The sequence below is a fragment of the Antechinus flavipes genome, chromosome 2 (assembly GCF_016432865.1).
Source record: "Antechinus flavipes isolate AdamAnt ecotype Samford, QLD, Australia chromosome 2, AdamAnt_v2, whole genome shotgun sequence".
NCBI classification, from domain to species: domain Eukaryota; kingdom Metazoa; phylum Chordata; class Mammalia; order Dasyuromorphia; family Dasyuridae; genus Antechinus; species Antechinus flavipes.
In genome coordinates, this window is record NC_067399.1 from 503986664 (window position 1) to 504007352 (window position 20689).

The following is a 20689-nucleotide window of genomic DNA, read 5'->3' on the forward strand; positions in this document are numbered from 1 at the left end:
CTCATAACTGAAAATAAGATAGACTGAAGTACAAAGTTCTAACCACAATCAATTTATTGGTAAGGTTAGTAATTACCAACAAAAGAGATGATCTCAACAAATCAAAAGACTTCAAATGAGGGCTAATAAACCAATTTTATAGACAAGAGAGGGACCTCCAAAAACTAGAAGGTAGCATCATAGATGTGGAAAACAAAATGATTGGTTACAAAGTCAAACACCTCAGGTGTGAGGACCAATAGATTGGATAGATATCAATAATGTGAGGCTAACAACAATCTCTCCTATCTTATTGCTGGGCAATTACAGATTAACTTGAGCTTACCTAGATCCTTATAAAAACAACTAATGATATATAATATTTTCCTTTAATTATGCCAGAAGATCTAATGGTCAAAAGAGAACAGATTTCTATAGTTGGTCTAGGAAAGCAGGTGACAAAGAGATAATGGGTTTTCTTTAATCAAAGTGGACAGTTAAATTTTAAAACTTAACTCAGAGGAAAAAGTGGTCATTGTGGGAAAGCTAAATTTTTGAACTTTTGAATTTAAATGAAAAAGGAACATGATTTCAGATAGTCATACAATCCATTCATGGTGACATAAAAAATTCAAAAACATCAAAATTCGAATCAAATTTCTTAAAATAATTGCATGTACTTTCAGACTTGCTTGAAGTCTTACTTTTGCTTTGTCATGGATGACACCGAGAAGTAAAAGTGATGATATATAAAAACAAAACTTAGTATTCAAAATGCTTTTTGCAGGTGAGTCCAAGATAGGAGTAGCAGGAGAGCAATACAAAGTTCCTCCCCAAAACTCCAATAAAACAGATTTAAAAAACAAAATTTCTCAGGGAAATCCAAGGGAAAAAAATCACCAAGAGTGATTTTTCTAGCCAACTTTGACATAAGGAGACAGAGAGATCTGTAGAGGGTCAGGAACAAACTGTATACTGGATCAAACAGAGGCCCCTTATGAGGGAACCTTGTAGAGGACAAGTACCAACTGGCAACTTTGTCACCCAGTATCCAATTCCAGTCACAAATGCAGGACAAAGAAGAGCATCTGTGCCTACCCCTGCCCCCCCATATCCCATATCCCTCCACCCTAGTACAGCTCTTGGTTGTGTACCAAGAAAAGAGCAGTTTCAGAAACAAGCAGCATTCGTGTAACTTGGTTCCCAAGAGAAGAGCAAGAGTCACAGTTGTAGGTTCTAGTCCAATCTGAAGCCTGCACAGAAATAATTAGGGCCAAGAACCCCAGGCTAAAAAAGGAACACTGTAATTCTATCACTCTAGACTAGCAGGGCTTCCCCACTGGCTTACTGTGGTTGAGTCTAACAACAGTCTACTGTTGCATGGACCCAGACTCAAGTCAGAAACTTGAAAAGCTCAGACCTGGGGGAGAACAGTAAGATTTTGCTGTGGATCATACCTCTTTGGGAGCACTGAAAGTTGGTGAAGTCACCAGCCTCTCCCTGAAATCATAAATACCACAACACTTAATACCCTCAGAAAGCAGCAACAGGATCAGCCTAGACCTTCCCTCCAGAAGTACATAGATTCCACTCCTAATATCAAGTGCAAAGACAGGAAGTAGACTAGAATTATGAACAAAATAAAAAAGAATTCTACCATACAGAGCTAGGTAGCAAGGATACTCCAAACACAAACCCAGAAGAGAATGACAATAAAACTTTATAACCAAAGTCTCAGAGAAAAACAGTGTGGCTACCAAAATTTAACTAGAATTCTTGGAAAAGATGAATTTTTTTTTTTAAAGTTTGTCAGTGAAAGGAGAGTCTGAAGGAAAAATTGGCAAAGAACTAGAGCTATGAAAGAACAGAATAACTTGGCTCAAGAGTTGTATAAAGCCTAACCTAAACACCAAATTCCCTGAAAAACCAAACAAATCAATGATTTTACTGAACAGGAAATATCAAATCAAAGTAAACTGCCTTAAAATAATAAATTTCCCACCCAACTGTATTCCATTAGATTTTGATCATGTCCACTCAGAAACTTTATCCTGAAAGATCATATCAGTCCAGTTACTCACACTTTATCAGTATTCTACTCCCCTGAGTAAAGTGTATCTTTCAGAATCTCCATGTAAGAAGGTAACTCAGAGTTCATGTCTCACCCTGACACCCCTCTCTGGACTTCTCCAAGCCAGGTTACCTTCTCTCTCCTCTCCCTTTCCCCTTCCTTTTATGTTTTATCTTCCCCAATTAGGTTATAAACTCCCTGAGAACAGAGACTTTTATTTGTCATTTAGCACAATAATGTGAATTAGTTGGTTAACTGACATTAAGAAAGACAACTAACCTAATAAACACAGGGAAGAAATTTAAGAAGTACAAGACTTTATGAACACCATGATCAAAACAAGAGCTATACATTCTAATTCAGATCTCTCGGAATCAGTCTCTAAGTGGCCTAGTGAATAGAGTCCTGAGTTAGGAAGAGTTCAAAGTCAGCCTTAGATACTTACTAGCTGTGTGATCCTGGTAAATCCTGTTGGCTTCAAAAATAGGGACAGCACCACCTATCTTCTAGGGTGACTGCGAGAATTGAATAATTATAAAGCATTTAGCACAGTGGCTAACACTGCTATGTAGTAGGTGCTGTTAGCTATTCTTTACATACTAAAAATAATTCCTACAATATAACTAAAAGAGCTTTTTTTTCCTTATTAGTTTCAACATTCTGAGTATCAGTGCTGTTGATACTAAGATGACTATGCTACACTTTCATATTTATCTTTTATTTGCCCCCTTTTTTTTCCTATATCGAAAACATAAGTTGACATGCAGGGTTTTCATTTATTCTTTTTCCTCCTCGTTGGAATAATTTGTCTTCAGAATTTCATTCTTAGAGCTTTTTATTTTTCCTGACCTTCCTTACAGAACTTTAATTCTCACAACTTTTTTGAAATCTAGGATGTATTAATTTTTTCATTCAATAAGCAAAGTTCCTACTTACTATTTTGCTGGGTACTATCAACTGGAGATGACAAACTATATGCTTAGTGTTCCTTTCCTTTTTTATCTTTAGGAGTAAATTCATTTACCCTGGTAGGTCCTCCTCCTTGCTTACAATCAATTCTAGAATAGAAATTTCTCTCATAGGCTCTTCTACCTCTAGACAAAGTCAGGGAGGTCCTACAGTTCTCTAGGAAACTTAAGTCCATTAATGATTATTATCATCATACATTTGTATGAGGATTGTGACTGAGTTCCTTTAGTCCCCCACTTTTCATTTTCTTATTCAGGTTGTTTGCATCCAATATTGCTTCAGCTTCTACTATCTTTACTCAAAAGCTCATCATGCTTCCCCACATACTACTGTAACTCAAGAGACCTATTTAAAGTTGGGTTTCCCTCTCTCAACCTAGCTGGATATTCAGTTCCTACTCAAGAGCCTAGTCCCAAATTTTGGTTGGCTCCAATGAAGAATGGTTTAACCCAATTTACACAGCCTGTTATCTTCCCTGCCTCTCCAGGCTTATATTAGTCCAGGGCTTAACATGGATTATAATAGGTCTAACTGACTTTAGTACTGCTACAACTCAGAACTCAAGTGGTTCATCAGCCTCAGCCTCCCTCACTAGCAGGGATGACAGGATTGTGTCACCACATCTCTCTCTACCCCATCTTTTTTAGACCTATCCCACTCCACATAATAAATTATATCTTTCCAATGTCATATTTTATCCATGGTTAGTGAAAAACCTCCAGTGATAATTATGTCAAATTTGCCTCTCTATAGTTAGTTTTGTAGTTCATCTGCTTGTCACCCATATTTTCTGCAACAATATAAAGATATGGAAGCATAGACTGAGATACTTTTGAACACTCATCTCTTAAAAAAGGGATCTAATTTGATCCTTTAACTTTATGGATCAAGAGAAGTTCAAACCCAGATGCCTTAACCTAGAATCTAGTGTTCTTGCCACTTATCATCACTCTGTCCCTATCTGTTTGAGCTTATAGATATATTTCTTGTTTCTTAGATTTTGTCCATGAATTGCTAGACATCTCTACTGCTATTATTCCTATATCAGATTTACTCAAATTACTCAGGTTGGTGGTCAGACTGAAGTTTTCTTCCTCTCCCCTTTTCAGCTTAAAGTTCTTTTGATTAGATCTGCAGGACTTTGGACAAATACATTCTTACCAAGCATGTTTGGTAGTATGCCAGTGCAAGCCAAAAACCTATTATTTCTGTTTTATTTAAAAAAAAAAAACTTTAAAAAAACTAAAAAAAATCAACAATCATGAATATTTCCACATACATAGGCCAGAAAATGACTACCTATGAAATTGTGAATCTATTATACCTTTTATTACATAAAACTTTAATGTGATAGCATCAAAATATTCTTTTTGTCTGGGTTCCTTTCTAAACTTCCTTTTGCTCTTCTGAATATTTTAAAAACAGCTGATCATCTTTGCTTTTTTGCATCACTACAGCATACTTCCCAACTGTCTTCTACTCCAAAAAAAGCCCTTCTTTGATGTAAGTATAATCAAGCAAACCATGTGTTGTTTTGCTTATATCTGGAATATATATCTTATATTATAGCTATGTAGCTCATCACTTCACTAGCAATAGGAATATTTATCATCAGTCTTCTGGAGCTGTTATTAGCCAATGGATTGAGCAGAATTCTTAAAATTTTCAAAGCTGTTCTCCTTTACAAATGCTATTAACAATGTACCAATAATTCCCCTAGTTCTGCTCACTTCATTTTCCTAGGATTCTTTGAATCTGTCTTGTCATATCTTATAGAAAAATAATTTCACATTCAGTTATAATTTCTTCAGCCATGCCAAATGATGAACACCCACTTTGTTTCCAAACCTCTGCTACAACAAAAGGCATTGTTACACATATTTTTATATTATATGGATCATTTTCCTATCTTGGTCTCTTAGAAATATGACTAGTAGTGGTACCACTGGGTGAAAGAGTATGTTAAGTTAGTAACTTCTTGCATATAATTCTAAGGGACTGGATCAGTTCACAATTTCAAAAAATGTCTTTCTTAATAGTTTGTTTTCTTACAGCTCCTCCAATAATTACTTTACCTTTTTGGTGATTTTTATCAATTTGATGGTTATGAAGTAAAACTTTTGAAATTCTTTTATGATTTGGAGCTGTTTTTTAATATTGTTGAAGGTTTGAAATTCTTTCCTTGAGAACTTCCTATTAGTATCCATTGACCATTTTTATCCTATAGGGAATGGCTTTTTTTTCCCCCCACATGTATCTATCACATCTATCCTGGAAACTAGCTCTTTGATAAATAAATTTGAAAGTTCCTTCCCACATCCCATTAACCATTTCATTTCCAATTCTAATTACAGTTTTTGGTAATGCAAACTTTTTAAATTTTAAGTAACCAAACCTATACATTTTGTTTCTTATGCTCATCTAGCTTATTTGGCCAAGAACATTTAGCCTATCTATAGCTGTAAATGATACCTTCTTCCAGTCTTCTCTAATTTTTATATAACATTTTATATCTAAGTCGGTGAGATAATGATTCTAATTTTTTCCAGACTGTTTTCTTGACAGTTTTTTGATTTTTATGAGTATATGTACTTGAATTTATAGAAAATACTACGCTGCTGTTTGTTTGCATCTAGATCTTATGTTTTTAATCAGTTTTGCTGATAAATTTTCTTATAACTACTATCATTATCTTGTAACAACAGCAAATTGTTTAAATAATTATTGTTTTGTAGTAGTTACTCCTAGATTTCCTTTCTTCTCATCTTTTTCATTATATCCCTTAAAATTCTTTATCTTTTGTTTCTTCAGAAGAAATGTTAATCTATCTGATTCTATGATATAATCTTTTGGTAGTTTGATTGGTATGGCACTGAATCAGTAAATTAACTCAAGATATTGTTTTTTATTACATTATCATGGGCAAATTATAAGCAATTATTTTCTAATCACTATAAATAGGGTTTTGTAGTGTTAGTCATACAATTCCTGTGTCTCTTGGTAAGTAGATTTCCTCATATTTTATATATTCTGTAGTAAAAATACTGAATTCTGTGCAAAAACATTGGCTAAAAAGGAAAGGATAAGGTAGAAGGACACACAAAGATCGTATCGATCAATTTGACTGGAATGAATTCATCCATAAAATGGAGGAAAATAACAATTTGAATGCATTACCCAATAATATATATTAAAAATACACTAGCAGCATAAAGATTCTCACACAGTTCAAGTGAGAGGATGGGCAGAATTTATTATCCTTCATAAAAATTATTTTGAAGTAGTAGAAGTAATCATAATCTCAGACAAGGCATTAACAAAATAGGTATGATTAAAAAGACAAGAAAACTACATTTTGCTTAAAGACAACATAATGAATCAATACTTTGTGTATACATTACATATATATATGTATATATATGTATATATATTATATATATATATGCACTGAATGACATGGTATCTAAAGACTAGAAGGGAAAATTAATCAAATTACAGGGAGAAATAACACTAATACTTGGCTGTCTCAATAAGCCTCTTTTAGACAAACATATATAGCAAAGATAGAAGTATGACGTTAAAGATCTTAATAGTTTTATGAAATATCTTAGCTATTCTGATACTATCATATCTAGTTCTAATATTACTTCATTATTTATGCTGCCTTTTAAGTATAAGGGTGTTAGGTTCTTAGTCCATTTCCTTCCCTGATGTCCTTCTATGCTTTTTCCTTATCTTCCAGCTGCTTTTTACAAAATCAAAAAGGCTTTTACTATGCAGAATTCCGTATTACTATTACTCTGAAATATAGAACAAGACTCTTCCCTTAATATCTATACTATAGGACTTACATAATCCAAAAGTTTATTTGTACACTAATTTTTACATTTTAAGTGGTTGCCTAACTTTTCTAAGAAGTATTATATGATTAAGTTAGAACAAATCTTGACAGGAATAAGACTAAACTTAAATTGGGTGTGAGTTTGCAAAGAACTATCATGCTAATCAGCTTCCCCAGCTGCAGCCTTCACAAGAAAGGAGAGAAAGAGAAAGGCAAGAGCTGAGCAGTAACAGTAGTAGTGTAAGGACTCCTAAAATCCACTCTGGACTTAATGAGCTGACACAAAAACAATCAGACACATATGGAGGAAGAAAAGAAAAGAGAAACCAGGAAAAAGGGAAGAAACATGAGGATAGAAATCAAGTTGGGCCATCTGCATACATCTTAGAATAGAGGCTTTGGATTGAAGCTAGTTTTGAAAGCAATCTTTTTAGGATCTGAACTTGCCCCCAAAGTCTATTCTTTCCTCAATTTCCCAATCCTGTAACTATTCAATATTGTAATATGTGCTGCATGCTCTTTTTTAACCTAAATATTTCCTGCATCACCATTTGTTTCAAACAAAGAAGCTGATGCTTGGACTAGAGATAAAAAACAGTAGGATAACCCCCTGTCTTGATAGGGATTTTCTTAATTGAGAGTTCCAATTTTTTGTGGCAGTATTAATACTTTTTCATCTGATAAAATCCACAGAGAAAGAGAAGGACCTTTATGTCTTTGATATTACACTAACCTAAGCTTAAAAAACAAATCCAATTTAGTTAATTGCAGTAAAAAAGTGTGCCTGACTAAATCTCCATAAAGGGGCTGAAAAAAAAGACCTTACCAAAAGACAAGAGCACACCCTAAACCACCCACCTAAGGAGACAGAAAAAGCATGGGAAGGATTCATCACTATATCAAATAAAGAGGAGGGAACAGAAAGGAATTCTCCTTTATCCAAATTTAGTCCAGATAGTCCTATTTCACCTCATCCTCTCTCCATGCTTATATATATTTGCCTCTACTTTATGAGAAGTAAATTCCTTCCCTTCACTCATTTCTTCCATAGTACATTCCTTTATCTCTCCCTTTAAACAATACCCAGGCTCTATGTTTGTGAATCTTAGGAAAAAAATCTGTACTCTGAACATCTGTCCCTTCTTCCCCCATTAGAGTACTCTAAGTACTTAGGGGGCAGCTAGTTGGTGCAGTGAATAGAGCACCAGCCCTGAAGTCCGGAGGACCCGAGTTCAAATCTAGCTCCCACATTTAACACTTCCTAGCTGTGTGACCCTGGGCAAGTCACTTAACTCCGAATTGCCTTAGCCAAAAAAAAATTAAGTACTTCAACATTGCATAGCTCCTCCCAATTATTCAAATGTATTTTTTTTTTAAGATTTTTCTTTCAAATGTCTTACATATTATTAGGAATGCTTTATTAGAAGTCTTTTTCTCCATAGGACTATACTCAAATTTTACAGCAGTATATTATTCTTGGGTGTAATTCTTTATCATATGCCATCTTACAAAATTTCTTTATTATAGTTGCTGCAAAATCTTGTGTGATCCTGACAGGGTACTTGCACTATTTCTGACTGCTCAGAGCACTGGTTTTTGTTTTTTTGTTGCAAGTTAGAAGCTCTAGATTTTGACTATAACATTTCTGAATATTTACAGTCTGGAGTTTCTTTTAAGAGGATGACAAGCAGGTTCCATTTTCACTTTGCAATCTGGTTCTAATACACAAGGCAATTTTATAATTAGCTAAAATGCTGTTCAGGTTTTTTATTTGGTCACGATTTTTAGGGAATCAAATGATTTTTAAATTATGTCTCAGCCTATTTTCCAGGTCACTTGTTCCTGTTGCTGGTCCCAAAGCCCTCCAGTAAGCTAGCCCAGACATTACAATTAGGTATTAATAAATATTTGATATTTTCTTTTTTTCCTCCTAATCCTTTGACTTTGTTCAATTATTTCTTGTCTTACAGAATCTAAATTTTCTTTATTCCATTATCTTTTTCAGGGAGTCCATTATTTGACAAAGTTTTCCACCTTCTGTTCTGAACTCTTCTTTTGATTTTTCTTCTTGAATTCATTACAAAAAAATTTGATAACTTTTGTGTACATTTTCCCAAGTCCATCCCCTTTCCCACTCCCACAGAAATATTTTTATAAGAGAATTTTTTAAATGAAAAAAGGAGAGGAAAAATCAGCAAAATTAAAAACATTGAAAAAAAATTGACAATTAATGCAATCTTCTCCATTCACATATTTCATCATCTCCCTGCCTTCCCTGAAAGAGAAGAAATATCTACTCATGCCACTTCTTTGGAATCAAGCTTGTTTTCTGTAATTCTGCAACATTCAAATTGTTTATGATTATTGTTCTTTCCAATTATATTGTATATGAGGCAGAGGAGGGTGGGTTTGCTTACTTCATTGTTTTAGTTCATGTAAATCTTTTCATGCATCTCTGAATTCAACAAATTTGACAGTTCTTGTAGCATAGTAATACATATTTACATATCATTTACTTAGCCACCTCCCTTTCCCCCCAATGCATGTACTTGTATTTTGTTTCCAATTCTTTGATACTATGAAACATGTTGCAATAAATATTTTGGTGAATATGGGGCCTTTCTTTTTTTTATCAATGACTTCCCTGGAATCTGTGCCTAACAGCAGAATCTCTGGGTTAGAGAGTATGGAAATTTACTTACCTTATTTGCATAATTCCAAACTGCTTTCCAGTAATAGTAGTACCAATTCACAGGAAGCTATTTTTAACAACCCTAACTAACATGGTCTTTTAACATTTTTGCAAATCTGGCAATTCTTGTCATTTTAATTTTTCTTATTAGTAATTTAAAGCTGTCACTTTATTCCTAATGTCATGTTTTACCCCTTGCTCCAATTCTTTCAGTCTTTTGTAGTCAAAGTTTTTTTATGAGATTTAGCTTACAGTTGTTCAATTACTTTCTTCTCCTGGTTTCTATCTTACATTTTTCAACCCCACAGTATTTCTTCATTGTGTTTGTAATCTTGTTTATTCTTTTTTTTTTTGCCTCAGATCTTAAATTGGGATTTTGCACTCAGGTTCACCCTCTGGCACTCTAAGATAGGTCATGCTATTATTAGTTCTATCTACATGACACTGCTGTTGCTGGCCTGGAAGGAGTGGTTGGTTTATGCATCTTTAATTTTATTTATTCTGTGTCATTCAACAAATTTTTCCCTTCTGTCACCAACTAACTATTGGACATTTCAAATTGGATGTCCTTGAGACATCTTAAACTAAACATGACTCAATTGAATTTCTCCTCTTCACAATGCTCCTCTTTTCCTACCTTTCATTTTACTGTAAAGAGTACCTCCACTATCTAGACAACCAGAATTATAACCCCTATAAGTATCATACTCAACTCTTCATTTTCTTGCAGGCCCAGTCAGTTGCCATCTTACTTTGTAACATCTCTTCTAAATTCTTGTCATATTACAGGGACTATTGAAATAGTCTTCTAGATGGTCATCTACTCAAATCCTTCCCCACTTAGTATTTTCCTAAAGTACAAGTTAACTTGATTAGCCTTCATCTTCTGCCTTAATTTCTAACTTGTGTCTCAATCTCTTTGTGGACCTCTGAGGATTGATTTCAACTGGCCTCTTTCCTCTCCTGGGTTCTTAATGATAAACTGGTTCCATCTTTGCTGTGGCCTAATAGTCACCACCAATGTAATGTTGGAAATCACAATGGGCTTAGTTTTCTATTCCCAGTCTTCTGGGGGTTGATGTGCGATATTTCTAGGCCCTGTCTCCCTGCACAATGACCTACTAGGAATAAGTTTGTCCTTCTGTTGTGAAGTGCCAAGATTAGTTCCAAATACCCTGTTATTAGGATTACAATGATTTAGGATATTCCTTGTCCAAAGCACAGTCTGGATTTCAGAATTGTGGGGAGATAACCCTAACTTACCTTTTCTCCCTAATTCTGTTAGTTTTTGGCCCAATTACCAAAATTTGAGCTGGTTTCTCTGGATTGATCCCTCTCCCAGGCAATGTTATTTCTACATTTATCTGAGCTAGCACTGACTTCTCTGATTTAAATCTTCTACCAGCTTCTACTATTAGTGTACAATTGTAGATGATGATAAAGCTTATTTCTGTTTCTTTTTCAGATTTGTCTATGGTAAGTTTTAAAAATTAACTTTTATTGTTTTCCAATAACAAAACCTACCCCCCTCAACCTCCCAGTTCCCTCCCCAATTAAAAATTAATATCAAAACTTTTGTAACAAATATAGTCAAGCAAAACAAATACCCATAATGGCCTTGTGCAAAAAAACAAGTGTTATCATTGGCTTTTCTGGGGCTCTTTTCATATATTTGATGGGGCTTCTATGAGAGAATTGAGCTTTTCTACAACCTTTCAGGTTACCATTCTAACCAAAATATTTCTATATTTTAAGAGATGTAAATTCTAATTCTATTACTAAAAAAATCACCTAAATCAACTTTTCATTTTCAAATCTGTCTTTATCTTCTGAGTAATTTGTGTCCTCTTATTGTCAGAAATGATAAATCCTTGTCCTCCTATGGTTTTCTGGTCCATAATTTCATAATCTTAACAATGCTTTTCAGATTCCTCTCAGCAATATAATTTGAGTTCAGGTTAATCTTCAGAAATAAATAGTAGTAATCATCTTTGTCAAATCCTAAAAATTCTAAATATTTCTCCATCATGTCTAGTCCATATATGGCTCAGGAAGACAGTAAGCTTATTTCTATTATCAAGTCAACACAGTGATACTTCTGTATCTCTCAAGAGGGAATTACCAACCACTACACTACTACTACTATCTTCTATTTCACACCAAAGAACCTGGATATTCTTGTACTTCATAGTATTTGTGGATTAACATGATCATTCTTGATAAAGCAGCAGCTGTTTCTTAGAGAAGATCTTTATAATTTTTACTTAGCTCTAAATGTTCAATAATCCTCTGTGTTAGATTTTTCCACCTTTCAAACTCCTGACAGTTTAGGATTCTTTTACCTCTTCACATCCTTTTCCTTCCAGTTTTTTTTTTTTTTTTTTTTTTTTTTTTATGAGTTGACAATAATAAAAGTAGGGAAGCCTTTCTTCAAAGTCCTTTTTCTAGAAAAGGGATGAATTTGCACTTTGACACACCTAATAATATATAGCAGAAAGACAACACTGCAAGGTCTTTGTAGATCACCACAGAATTTCCTACTGTTCTCCTTTTCTGTAAACCAAGATTCCTACTTCTTTTTTCTGACAGATCTTACTAGCAACTCTTGTAGCCAATTATATACTGAAGAATTCTTACCTCATTAACACCTTTTACATTAACACCAAACTCCCTCCTTCAAAAGTCCTTTTCTTTCAACTCCAGTTCTCCTGGAATAGTGCCAAATTTCCCCACCCCAAATTTAATCCTGGGCTTTATTCACAATTCCAATCTCCAGCAAACCTGTATCTTCAAAATTCTTTCTTCTACTTTAACTCAAGTCCTTATCTTTCTTCTCCTACCCAATGGTCTCCCACTGGAGCCAGAAGTGTAAAGAGGTTCTGGATTCATCAAACTGAAGCCTACAATTCAGCACAACAGAAAGAAAAAACAACAGAAAAGATCCGGGAGTACCCAAAACTCATAAGAGAGGAAGAGGATGGAGTTTGTCAGCCACAGTTTTGGCAGTGAATATTTATTGTTAACTGTTTCTCTTAGCCATAAGGAAGGGTTCAGTATGAAGAGGGAGATAGGAATCATTATGATATAAAGACATCAATAATTTTTAAAGACACAGAAATTATGATCTGCATGAATACAAAGAGTATCTATACCAATGAGATTATTAATCTATCAAAGTACTTTTCACTTTATAGCTCTCTTTTTCTCTCTTGATATCTATCTACAGACTTATATACAGAGAGCGAGAGATCTGGTTATTTCTCACTCATACTAAAAGTCCATTAATACAATTGGAGTGACCCAAGCTTTTTCCCTGTCCTATTTCCTTGTCCAAAACCCAATCTCACAAGGACAAAGCTTACGGAAGATAGGATTACAGGATTACCATTCTCATTTTTGGTTATGATTCCTTACTCCAACTAGATCAGACTTCTAATTTAAGGTAAATTCTTGCCCACTGTGTTCTGCTTAAGCAAGCAAGTTTGGGTAGGGGAAGATTCTTTGTCTAGATTGCCCAAGATTGGGAGTAATCTGAGTATCGAGATAGTCACTGCCCAAAACTGTCAAAATGGAATGAGCCCATTTCTTATTGTAATATTCATTCTTTCATTAATTATTAACCAATCAAAGTTGATTACCACTTCAGGAACACACACTCTTCCAAAGAGCCCACCATCATGAGATGAGTCTTTGGGAATTTGAGAGTGACAATGATCTCTTTTATTAATAAAATGATTAATTACCCATTTTATACAAATTATGTTGCTTGAATTTTTAAACACCACAACAGATCTACCACATAAATAATAACTCATTTTTCCCCTTTCAAAGAAATTTAATTTTAGATATTTGACCTAAAAGCTAATATTTGAAGCAATATGGAACAATATATAATCTTTTCCTTCAAGGGATTTAGATTTAAATTAGGGAAATAGTGACTAAGTTTTATACACAAATATATATTTTAAAATCTTCATTAGGTCTTTATTCTTTATAAAGCTCAAATTATTTAGCATTCAAAGATCTACTCAATCTACTGATACTCTTACTTTTTTTTTAGCCTTCTCAAATAACTCTTCCCTATCATCTCCCTACTCTAGTCTAAATACTTTTCTATCTGGAGTCTGGAAAATACTTCCTACTCCAAAACTACTGTCCACTTTTTCAAAAGGACACTTCAAATGCCACTTCACCTAGTAAGGACTTTCTCACAAGGTCTCAAATTCAAACAAATATTTCTTGAGAACCCACTATGTGCAAGGTATATTGATTTAACATCATTAAGAAATGTATGGAGGTGGGAATAAAATAATAAATACAAAGTCATTTCAAGAAAGAAAAAGCATTGATTGGGAGAGAAGACTGAACAAAAGTTTTATTTAGGAAGAGGCACCAAAAGCTGTGCTTTAACAAAGCTAGTAATTTTACAAGATGGAGAAAGGAGGTAATACACATTCCAGAAAAAAGGGAAAAAGATAAGGCATAATTAGAAGATAGAATCTTATGGACAGAGAACAGCTAACAGGCCAGTATAACAGAAAATATGCACAAAAATAAGTTATGCATTAGATAGATTGTAGATGTTTTTAAATGCGTGGTTAAGGATTATATATTTTATCCTATAGACAATAAAGATCCACTAAATATTTCTTAAGCAGAGGAATGATATTGTCACTTCAGATTTTTAAAATATAATCTGGTGGTTACAAAAAAGATAAATTTAAGGGAATCCTGGGACTGAAGTCAAGTGTCCATAAAGAACATTTACTCTAATATTTTTGCTGGGAAATGAAGATCAGAAAATGAGATAAGAGATCTATAAAAGATATGTATAAACAAATTTGGAAAGGCTAAGAAAAAATTCTCAACAAAAAGTTAAACATTTGAAATACTGTTCTCAATCATTTAAAAAGAGAAAAAAAATCAAAAGAATTCTTTAAGATTTCATTTCACAACCTTGACGAGCCCAAGATAAAAAATGAGAATTACATTTTTAGTCATGGACAATGTGGGAATTTGTTTTGCCCAACTATTCATGTTACAAGGGTTCTGTTTTTCTTTTTTTTTTATTTCTAACTTTATTTCAGTTTCTAACTGAACTATATATTCAGTGAGGTAGAAGGAAAAGAAAAGAAAATCCTTGTTCATGGAAAAAATATTATTTCAAGAGATTTTTTTTTTTCTGGAACACAAGGTTTTGCAAGGGTGAATGTTGAAAATTATCTATGCATATGTTTTACAAATAAAAAGTTTAACTTAAAAAAAATCAAAAGAATTCTTTAAGATTTCATTTCACAACCTTGACGAGCCCAAGATAAAAAATGAGAATTACATTTTTAGTCATGGACAATGTGGGAATTTGTTTTGCCCAACTATTCATGTTACAAGGGTTCTGTTTTTCTTTTTTTTTTATTTCTAACTTTATTTCAGTTTCTAACTGAACTATATATTCAGTGAGGTAGAAGGAAAAGAAAAGAAAATCCTTGTTCATGGAAAAAATATTATTTCAAGAGATTTTTTTTTTCTGGAACACAAGGTTTTGCAAGGGTGAATGTTGAAAATTATCCATGCATATGTTTTACAAATAAAAAGTTTAACTTAAAAAAAATCAAAAAAGTTCTATAAATGTTTTATGTGATATTTACAAAACCAATAGTTAAAATTAATTGATGATATAAATGCCTATATTTGTTCTAGTGAATCACATTATCATTGAAGACGATTGTGGAACATTATTGTGCTATCAGAAATATCAAAAGGGATGCAGAAAGATCAGAAGTTATATGAATGACTACAGAGTAAAATAAACAGAATTAGAAGTCACAGACTAATACTTTGTTAAAAAACAACTGAAGTATTTCTCATTGATACACAGAATAAACACCGCACCAGAAAACTGATGATGGAGCATGATTTATAGTTTCCTATGCAATCCTTTTTCTCTACTTTATATTAAGTTGTTCAATTCAGCTAATCCTTCAAATTCAAAAATGTTTAAATTATTTAAAATTCAAGACTTCCTGCCAAGATATCTGCCTAAAGAAGTGTACTCCACTCCTCCCTACTACAACAAAACCTAAATGTTCACACCAAACTGAATAATGATCAAGGAAATCCAATAAGAAACTACATTTTGACTTCTAGTCCAGAATTGCATGCCAGCCCAAAAAAAAAAAAAAAAAAAGGGAATAAGCATAAGAAAGGGAGTTCCCCCTAACAATCAGAAATGATATGTGTGTAGCTGCAAGGAGTCCTTGTTAGAAACAGATTGAGTAGCAGGGTCTCCAGTTAAAATCCCTGGGTAATGGGATAACCAGAAAGGTCCAAGGCGAGGATCTTGGAAACCTATAGAAGCAGATAATATGACAATACCAGTATATTGCCCCAGAATTGGATAATCTATATCCAATGATCCTAATGTTCTTAAAGGCAATAGAAAGGGTCTGAAGATCGAGCACTCTGAACCTCAACAATTCAAGGAGGCTTATTTAGCAAGCCAGTTCAAGAATTCTAAGTAAGATCAATTAATACCTTATCCAAAAGTGAAGCATGGATTAGAGTCTGAACCAATTCAGAAACTAAAGGTTGATAAGTGAGTAAATCAAAAACCAACTATTATCAAAAATTATTGCAACTCAACTTTGCAGAGAGTTAAAGGGGGAAAGATGTATTTTCCAAAAAGAATACAGCGGAGAAATTAGTAAGAAATCTTTTTTTAAAAAGAGATAAAAGAGCTGGAAGAAAGCGTCAGGAGAATAAATAGCTTAGAAGAGAAAGTGTTAAACCTTACTCTAGAGAATGGCTGAATAAGTTATGGTATATGAATGTTATAGAATATTATTGTTTTGTAAGAAACAACCAGCAGGATGATTTCAGAGGGTCTGGAGATACTTATATGAACTGATGCTAAGTGAAATGAGTAGAACCAAGAGAAATTGTACACATCAACAAGATTTTATATGATGATCAGTTCTGATGGACACAGGTATGAGGTGATTCAGTCCAGTTCCAATGGTCTTGTGATAAAGAGAGCTAGTACACAGAGGACTGTAGGGACCGAATGTGGATCACAACATAAGTATTTTTTTTTTGTAGTTATTTGCTTGTATTTTGTTTTCCTTCTCTCTCTCTCTCTTTTTTTTTTTTTTTTTTTTTTTGCTTTTTGATCTGATTTTTCTTATGCAGCATTATTGTGGAAATATGTATAGAAGAATTTCACATTTAACATATAATGGATTACTTGCCATCTAGGGGAGGGGATGGGGGCTGGAGAAAAAGATTTGGAATACAAGGTTTTTCAAGATTGAATCCTGATACACCCAGCGAAAGAACTCTGGGAAATGAGTATGAGCCACTACATAGAATTCCCAATCCCTCTATTTTTGTCCACCTGCATTTTTTATTTCCTTCACAGGTTAATTGTACATTATTTCAAAGTCCAATTCTTTTTGTACAGCAAAATAACTGTATGGACACGTATACATATATTGTATTAAACATATACTTTAACATATGTAACATGTATTGGTCAACTTGCTACATGGGGGAGAGAGTGGGGGGAAGAAGGGGGAAAATTGTAACAAAAGGTTTTGCAATTGTCAATGCTAAAAAATTGCCTATGTATCATATATCATGTAAATAAAAAACTATAAGAAAAATATGGAGGAAAAAGGGGGGGGGGGGAGAAATGCATATGTTTTGAAAATAAAAAGCTTAAAAAAAGAAAACAAAATGCATTTCCTAAAACTAGAATATATCAAATAGAAATAATGAAAGAGACAATTTTGGAGAATGCAGGAACTGAGGAGAAGAAAATTTTTTGAAAATCTTGGATTGTATGAACTGAATAACATAAGAATTTTAATAATTTTTACACAGAAAGCAACATTATAAAGAAAAACAAGTTGGAAATAATGAAGAACTCAATGCAATAACCAAATCAGTCTTTAGAGGACCTATAATGAAGTACATGATCTACTTCCTAACAGAGAAGTGACTGACAAAGTCTAGAGACAGATTTTTGGATATGTTAAGTGTATAGATTTGATCTGTTTCACTTATGCTTATCTGTTACAAAACTTTTTCCTCCTTTCATTTTTCAGTTTTTAATAGGGAAGGGAAGGCAGAGAACAATTATTAACAATAATAATGCAAAAAAAAAAAAAAAAGGAAGGGGCTATTGTAAGATTTCTTTTTAATTGGACAGAAGAAAATAAATACAATTAAGAACAGTTTTGAAAGTAATGTATATGCCTCAACAACGATACTGTTTGAGGATGTATTCTGATGGAAGTGGATCTCTTCAATAAAGAGAGCTAATTCATTTTCAATTGATCAAGGATGGACAGAAGCAGCTACACCCAAAGAAAGAACACTGGGAAATGAATATAAACTGCTTGCATTTTTGTTTTTCTTCCCAGGTTATTTATACCTTCTGAATCCAATTCTCCCTGTGCAACAAGAGAACTGTTCAGTTCTGCACACATATATTGTATCTAGGATATACTATAACCTATTCAACATGTGAAGGACTACTTGCCATCTGGGGGAGAGGGTAGAGGGAGGGAGGGGAAAAATCGGAACAGAAGTGAGTGCAAGGGATAATGCTGTAAAAATTACCCTGGCATGGGTTCTATCAATAAAAACTTATTAAAAAAAAAAAAAAAAGAAAAGAATGTATATGAAAATTTTTTTTTAAAGAACAATAGGAAATATATTAAGTTTCATATGGAATCCGTTTGGGGGTTCTATTGTGTATGTGAAAATGCTTAGTCGATATTTAAATTCAGAAAGAAACTAATTTCAAAGACAAATTAAAAACTTAAAAAAGTGATGGTACCACAGTAATAAGTATAGCTATAGAATCTGAAACTGACTTATTATTAACAGGACTAAAATTACATTAGGGCACAACTATAAACTTTTATGTACTCCCTAATTATTTCAGAAGCACGATAAAGCAGGTTAGAGAAAATCAGTGGCATAAAATTCATGCATATCAACATGTTAACAACTTATAATTTTATAGTCTAAATAAATTGCTTACTTGGAGCCAAAATAGCTAATTTTACTTTTAAAGGCAATACTGCAAATTTCATGTTCTTCACTGTTTAACTTCCATCAAAGTTATATTTAACTTATATCAAATCATATGATAAAAGTAATCGTTAAACTGATACTGGTTTAAAAAAAAAAAAAAAAGACCAACCTAAATAAAGAAAAGTAGAAACAGACTAAATAATTCTATTTTTAATAAGCTAAGAATATAAATTATTTGAGACATAATCCCCTAGCTGATAAAAACTGCTAGGAAAACTGAGGAACAGTTTGACAGAAATTAGGCTTTTATACTTTATATTATATTAAATTCAAGATAAACAGTTTGAGTTTTAAAGGCTATAAGTGGTTAAAAGAAATGAACAAATAGTTCTCAAAAAGAAATCCAAACTATTAACAATAACAGAGAATGTTTCAAATCTCTAAGAAAAATATAAAATCAAAATGATCTCGAGTTTTTATCTCCTGCCCAAAACATTGGCAAAGATAACAAAAAACTAAAATTAACGTTGGAGGGGCTATGGAAAGCCAGGTACCCTTATGTATAATTGGTAGAGTTGTAAACTGGTACAACAACTTTGGAAAGCAATTTCAAATTATGCAGATAAAGTGATGGAAAGGTCCATACCTTTAGAATCAGAGATTCCATTGTTAAGCATGTGTCCCAAGGAAGTCATTAACAAAAAGAAAGGCACTTTACATATGAAACAGTTTTTCAGATAAGCAAAGAACTGAAAACAAAGTGGATATCCATAAACTGGGTAATGAATAAACAAATCACACTATTTGAATGTAATAGAATATAGATGCACTAAAAGAAACAATGAACAAGAATAGAGAAGCACTGAACTCAAGACTGAATGATACAATGTGAAATAAGCAAAGTCAAAAAACAATACACACAATGACTACAGCCAAGTAAATGGAAAGACCAGTAACCACAAATCAATCAAAAATGTATGTTGTGAAACTACAAATATGATTGGCTCCAATGAAGAGATATGAATAGATACCTCTCCCCCGCCCCCCTGCTCCTCTGCAGAGGTTGTGGTCCAAGGGTGTGAATCATTGCGCATGTTAGATTTTTTCGGAAGTGTTGACCAGTTTTGCTGGATTTTTTCCTCTTCTTGCTCTTTAAAAAAAAAATTCTTTGTTATAAAGGATGAGGAAAGGGGGAAAGGAAAAGGATTCAAGGGAAACTTAGGCAATGCAAAAATAAATATTTTTTAAAATCTTAAAAAATAAATAAATGTATAAAAATGTATGTGGGGGGTAGACTAACCATGTAACAGTTCAGTTTCATATATAATATCACCTTTTTTGTTTTTCTTTGTATGATGAAATGTTCAAGTCTTTTGATTATTAAAATTTTAGATAAAAACAAATCAAAATGTTATTTATGATGGAATATTACTGAGCTGTAAGAAATGGCAAGCAGGTTGCTTTTAGAAAACATGAAAAGACTTGGATGAAATAATGCAGAATCAAACAAGCAGAACCAAGAGAACACTGTATAAAGTAACAATAATATTGTTAAAAGAGTAACTGAATGATTAAGCTATTCTGAGTAAAATGCGGTGACAAAGCAATTAGGAAGGACTTATGAAGGAAAATGCTATCCATACCTCCAGATGAAGAACTGAAATATCTAAATGTAGTTTCACATATATAACTCCATAAAATATTGATTTTTCTCTAATGCAGGGTTGGGAGGACAAAAGGAAGGAGAAAAGTTGGAATTCAAAACATATCCAATAAACAAATACATTTTTTTAATGAAAGCCATGGTTAGGGGTAAAAGCAATGACAAAAGATAGAAAGTCAATTTCAATTACATAAAATTGAAAAGCTTTTGCACTGACAAAAATCAATGAAACTAAGAAAGAAGCAATAATGGATAAAAATATATATCAAATACCTCTGGTAAGGACCAGATATGGAAAATAACACAAATACATTAAGATCAAGAACAATACCAGATAAAGTAGTGAATGAAAGGACATCTACAAAAAATTCTCAAAAGCTTCATGTAAAATATGAACAATTATATTAAAGACTTCCAAATTACAATTAATAATGA